Source organism: Monopterus albus, unplaced genomic scaffold (genome assembly GCF_001952655.1).
Source record: "Monopterus albus unplaced genomic scaffold, M_albus_1.0 scaffold851.1, whole genome shotgun sequence".
NCBI classification, from domain to species: domain Eukaryota; kingdom Metazoa; phylum Chordata; class Actinopteri; order Synbranchiformes; family Synbranchidae; genus Monopterus; species Monopterus albus.
In genome coordinates this window covers 7,201-13,304 of record NW_018128731.1, presented here as the reverse complement: position 1 = coordinate 13,304, position 6,104 = coordinate 7,201, and positions in this window count along the sequence as shown.

Below are 6,104 nucleotides of genomic sequence, written 5' to 3'. Positions count from 1 at the left end.
TATCCTCTGGTTAACTATTTCTCCTCCATTTCCTTTTAAAAATTTTACCCAGTTCAAGGACAAAATCATCTTAGAGTGTGCTCTGGGATCAGCTGTAGGATTTTGGGCTGTACTTGGGTACATAGGCCTTCTGGCCATCTTATGTTTTATTCTGGCTTTTCTTGCTCGGAAACTGCCTGATAACTTCAATGAGGCCAAACTGATCACCTTCAGCATGCTGATATTCTGTGCAGTCTGGATCACTTTTATTCCAGCATATGTCAGCTCTCCTGGGAAGTTCAGTGTTGCTGTAGAGATATTTGCTATTCTGGCCTCCAGTTTTGGACTGCTCATTTGTACTTTAACTCATTTGTATTTTCCTTCCAAAATGTTATATTATTTACTGAAACCAAGAGAAGAATACAAGGAAGAATATGATGGGGAAATGATTCTGAAAAATTTGAAAATACAGAAACTAAAGGCATTTCAGTGACACTATAATGTTTCCCTAATCATTTTTGTCAGTTGGACACACATTCATTTGAAGATATGTGATATACCATTGTAACACTTTCCACTGTAGGTTATATTATTTCATTTGTCAAATAGCAAATGGAGACAACAGAATTTAATGCAATGTAATATACAGGAAAAATAAATACACAAGTTTAATACCTAAGTGTTTTTAGTTTCTTCTGGTCAAAAACTCCACAAGTATGAAAATGCAAAACAAAACATAACAACAACAGCAACGAAAGGTTTTTGTGTGTTTAGTTGTACTGTTTTTGTTCTGTACCTGAGACATATTTGATTGTATCTTTCACTTTACCAGATTTCAATTTCAATTTCCTTTGATGGTCTTGATCTGGAAGTGGTAGTTCTGCAGCAACGTAACACATCTCATGATCTGTTTGTTGCTATAGTATGGTAGATAGGTAATAATAATAATAATAATTTATTTGTTTAGTGCTTTACAACACCGAAGGGAGCTCAAAGTGCTTCACAATATAGTAAACAGAGATAAAACAGAGCATGCCAAAATACATAAATAAAAAGTTAACATTGCACAAATTTAAAACAATATGTAAAAACTATAACACTCCTGTAGAATAAAAATGAGTCAAAATACAGAGAGAGTAAGATTACGAAATATAAAATCAGGCAGGCCTGTAGGCCCTGCATGGAATCGCTGCTAAATATTAGATGCCAAAGCCAATCTGAATAAATGTGCCTTTAATTTAGACTTGAAAACCATTAACTCCGTTATAGATCGAACCTCAGGGGGCAGGGCATACACGGCGAAAGAACGATCTCCCCACTTTTTATATCTTGCTTGCGGGACCACCAGAGACACATGCTCAGAAGAACACAGTGCTCTGACCGGGGTATAAATGGTTAAAAGATTGGTGAAATAGACTGGCGCAAGACCATTAATGGCATTGAACACAAACAGTAAAATTTTAAAATCTATTCTAAGTTGTACCAGAACCGGGGTGATGTGAGCATTCTTTGGAGTGTTTGACAGTAGTCGAGCAGCCGCGTTCTGTACGAGTTGGAGCCTATGGAGTTGAGACTGACTAATTCCAGTATAAAGGGCATTGCAGTAATCAAGTCATGAGCTAATGAAGGCATGAATGGCTTTTTCTAGGTCGGCTCGAAATAAAAAAGGTTTCACCTTTGCTAGAAGCCTCAGCTGAAAGAAGCTTATTTTGACCACCAAACTAATCTGCTTTTTAAATTTAAGGCTGCTATCAAATAACACTCCCAGGTTTTTCACAGTTTGAGTGAACAACGAGGCTGAAGCTCCTAGACCGGATACAGTGTGGGTGGGGTCCGCGCTAAAAGCGGTATATTCAGTCTTCCCCTTATTTAAATGAGGGGAGTTCTGTTTAGGTAGGTAGGTAGGACTTTATTGATCCCACAATGGGGAAATTCCTGTGTTCTAGCAGCAATAGAGAGCAGCAACAAAACACCATAAGAACAAACACCACACACAGATCTTGAGAAGCAGATTCCAAATGACCTAAAACCAAACAGAATATAGTATTTGAGAGACAATCAAGAACAAGAATGATCCTCCCACAATTAATCACTGAGAATAAATCAAAATACCTAAGAACAAGACAAAATATAGTATTCAAGAGATCAAGACGTCAAGGACAAGAATATTACTCTCATAATTAATCCCGCAATGGGGGAAATACCTGTATTTCAGCCATGAAGATCTCTGAAAAACTACTCAAAAATACCTAAAACAAGACAATATAAAGTATTTGAGAGAAATCAAGGTCAAGATTTTACATATGTGAATATTTACAATGCATTTTACCCGCAGGATTTGAGTATTGCACCTCAGTTGACTATTGCATAGTCCCTCATAACAGTCTGATGGCTGTGGGGAGGAATGACCTACGGTAACGCTCCTTCTTGCACTGGGGATCTAGCACTCTTGTGCCGAAAGAACTGTTCAGAGTCTCCACTGTGTGGTGCAGGGGATGGGAGGGGTTATGCATAATGGATGTTAGTTTTGCCAGCATCCTTCTGTTCGCCACCTCCTCGATGGAATCCAGAGGGCAGTGTGGGATATTGAAGCATTAAGGTTGCTATATGACTGAAGCACTATCACTGCTTGGAAATTCTTACCTTAGAAGGACACTGTTTTTGGAGATAAAAGTATAACCTTCATTTGGTCATAGTGTGTTCACTTGTGTACTTATAAGGATAGCCTTCATGCCTAATCCTCATTTAGTTGTAGTGTGTTGTAGGATGTTGAGCTGTGGGAGACATTACAACTCAAGTACTAACACTGTATTTTATGTACTTATATGGAAATATAATCTTCACTTAGACTGAAGCATCAGCACTGTTTTATATAAATGTACCAAATAAGGAATATAACCTTCAATTTTAGTAGAAGTAGGTGTGTGTGTTCACTCAATTCATTAGCAATGTGTGTGTTCATTTAATTACAGAATGTACTACTTTGGAATTAGGGAGTTGTGCTTGGGGGACATATCTTTGGGAAAGTATTGATAATTACCAGCTGCATCCTACAAGAATATCTTTGGGAAAGTGCTGGTACTTTCCAGCTGTATGTTGAGGAATGTGTAAGGAGGCGGGAAGAAATAGTATAAAATACACAGTGTTAGAGATGTACCTTCAGATCATCTTCCCTGCTGCTTGATGTATGATCTCCGGATGCGCATCCGTAATAAAGGTACAGTGCACTTTAATGGTTGGTGTGTGACTGAATATTCTTTCCATCATCTGGACTCGATGAGAAGTGTGGGACTTCGACAGCAGCCCAGGACAAAACCAGCTCTCTTAATTAGCTTATTAAGTCTCTTTCCTTCCCTGTCTGTGCTACCTCCTGCCCAACCCACAACAGCGTAAAAACTGCAGATGCCACCACAGAATCATAAAATGTCCGAAGGACTGCTCCGCACACACCAAAAGACCTCAGTCTCTTCAACAAGTGGAGGCGGCTCTGGCCCTTTCTGTACAGGGCATCTGTGTTGTTGCTCCAATCCAGTTTATTGTTGAGGTGGACACCCAGGTATTTAAAGGTGTCCACAATCTCAATATCTGAGCCCTGAAAGCTCACCGGTGTGATTCCGCTGGAAGTCAATCACCATCTCTTTTGTCTTGCTGGTGTTCAGGACCAGGTGATTTTTCTCACACCACTCCACAAAGTCAGTAACAGCCCCCCTATATTCTCACTCGTCCCCCCCAGATAAACATCCAACAATGGCGGTGTCATCTTAGAACTTTTGTAGATGACAGTGGTGGCAGTAGTACTTGAAGTCCAACGTGTAGAGGGTGAACAGAAAGGGGGAAAGCACCGTCCCCTGGGGTGCCCCCGTGCTGCAGACTACCATGTCCGACACACAGTTGTGCAGCCTTATGAAATGAGGTCTGTTTGTGAGGTAGTTAATGATCCATGCAGGCAGGTGTTGGTTCACACCTGCCCCTGTCAACTTCCCCCTCAGCAGTGATGGCTGGATTGTGTTGAAAGCACTGAAGAACTCAAAGAACATGACCCTCACAATACTTCCAGGAGGACTCCAGATGAGATAGGGCTCGATGCAGCATGTAGATAATAGCGTCATCTGCCCCGATGCCAGGTCGATATGCAAACTGCAGCAGGTCGAGCGTCGACCTCACTTGGGCACGGAGGTGGCCGAGGACAATCCTCTCTACGGTCTTCATCAGGTGGGAGGTCAGGTTGTTAGAGTCAAATCTGTTAAAGAAACAGTTCAATTTGTTTGCCCAGGCCTGGTTTCCCACGACCTGGCAACCATCCCCACTTTTTCCGTGGCCAGAGATGTGTTTCAGACCTCCCCACACCTCACGTATGTTGTTCGGTTCTATGCTCTGCTCTCACTTCTTCCTGTAGCTAGCCTTGCACCTCTGGATCATATACTGCACTCTGCTCAGCTCCTCCTTGTCCCCTGAGAAGAAAACCCTCTTCTTCTCATTCAGCAGTGCCTTTAACTCAGGGCTCACCCATGGCTTGTTATTGGGAAAACACTGTACTCTCCGTACTCCTCTCCTTCTATATTGTGTCTGTTGCGGCCAAAATGTGATGGTCTGCCTGCATGGTGATCTCAGTTATGTACAAATACAGCCTGAACCTTCTGATAGCCCACATGATGGCTAGGCATTCTTTTTCTATGGCGGAATAGCATTTCTGTGTCTAGTAGTTTTCTGATGGCGTTTACTGACAGGAAACAATCCATCCTCTTGCTCCTGTTAGAAATTAACCCAATTCTTTTGTTGAAAGCATGAGAAGTGAGGACAGGAGAGGACTGTTTAAAATCAACAGAAAGTTTACTGAAAGTCTGATCACAGGAAAGTCTTACAGCGCTGGATTCAGAGAGATAGAGCTCCAGCAGGAAAACCAACTTCTGAATCCCGAATCATGTTTTACAATGCATTTTATCTTCTTGGGCTGCTCCGCCCTGACCAAAGGTGCAATCTTCAATAGTTTGTGATCCTATTGGCCATTTGGTGTGAGCCGGAGCTCGCACTTCTATGTTGGAATGTGGTAAATCTAGGTATGTGTGTGTGTCTCAGGTGGCAGCTTGCTCTTGATCAATGGGCCCCGAACAATGGGTGGCCTGAGTTTCAGGCCCCCGGTGTGTGTGATGCTAATAGCCATGCTAAACTGGCCAAGTGGTCATCTCAGGTTGCAGCACCTGGCCTCTGCAGAACATTTCAAGACAAAGCCGAACTTGGAACAAGCCAAGCGGGTCTAGGTGTGAGTGCAAAACAGGCCACCCTGTTTCTGTTAAAATGTAAATAGGCTGTCTGGTCACTTAGGAGATGCCGACATCTCATCTCTACAGAAGTTGAAGCAGACAGTTTCTACCTCAGTATCACTTGATTCTCATCAAAACAATTGTAAGATATATAAGCAAGGAAATTAAATACATTGAGAATAACCAAAGCTCAGTAGTTCTGGACAATCATCAATACTGCTGTAATATGTATAGACAAGGAGAATGAGGTGATAACAAATACCTAAAGGGAACTAAAGGTTTGAGAAGTAACTAGTAACTAAAGCTTATAAAGTAACTAGAGCCTATGAGAATTAAATCTTACACTCCTGTAGTAACACTGCCCGAATGTTTGAGGCATCAGTCCTAAGGGTGAAATGTAAAGATAGGTCTGTTAGTCAAGGAATAAATTTGTGGATTAACAGGCTCTTCAGAGTGGTGCATGTTGTTAGGTATTTTTTTAGTCAGATAGATATTGGTTAGATACAGTGCCTTGCTAAAGTATTCGGCCCCCTTGAACTTTGCGACCTTTTGCCACATTTCAGGCTTCAAACATAAATAATTTTGCACGCCCAATTTTTCAGTTTTTTATTTGTTAAAAAAGTTTGAAATATCCAATAAATTTCGTTCCACTTCATGATTGTGTCCCACTTGTTGTTGATTCTTCACAAAAAATTACAGTTTTATATCTTTATGTTTGAAGCCTGAAATGTGGCAAAAGGTCACAAAGTTCAAGGGGGCCGAATACTTTCGCAAGGCACTGTAAACATGTGGGAATGAAAATTTGTTATTCATCTTGTTTTTAGCACCCTATCTTTGATGCTCCTTTCAAAGCGTATTTCTCCC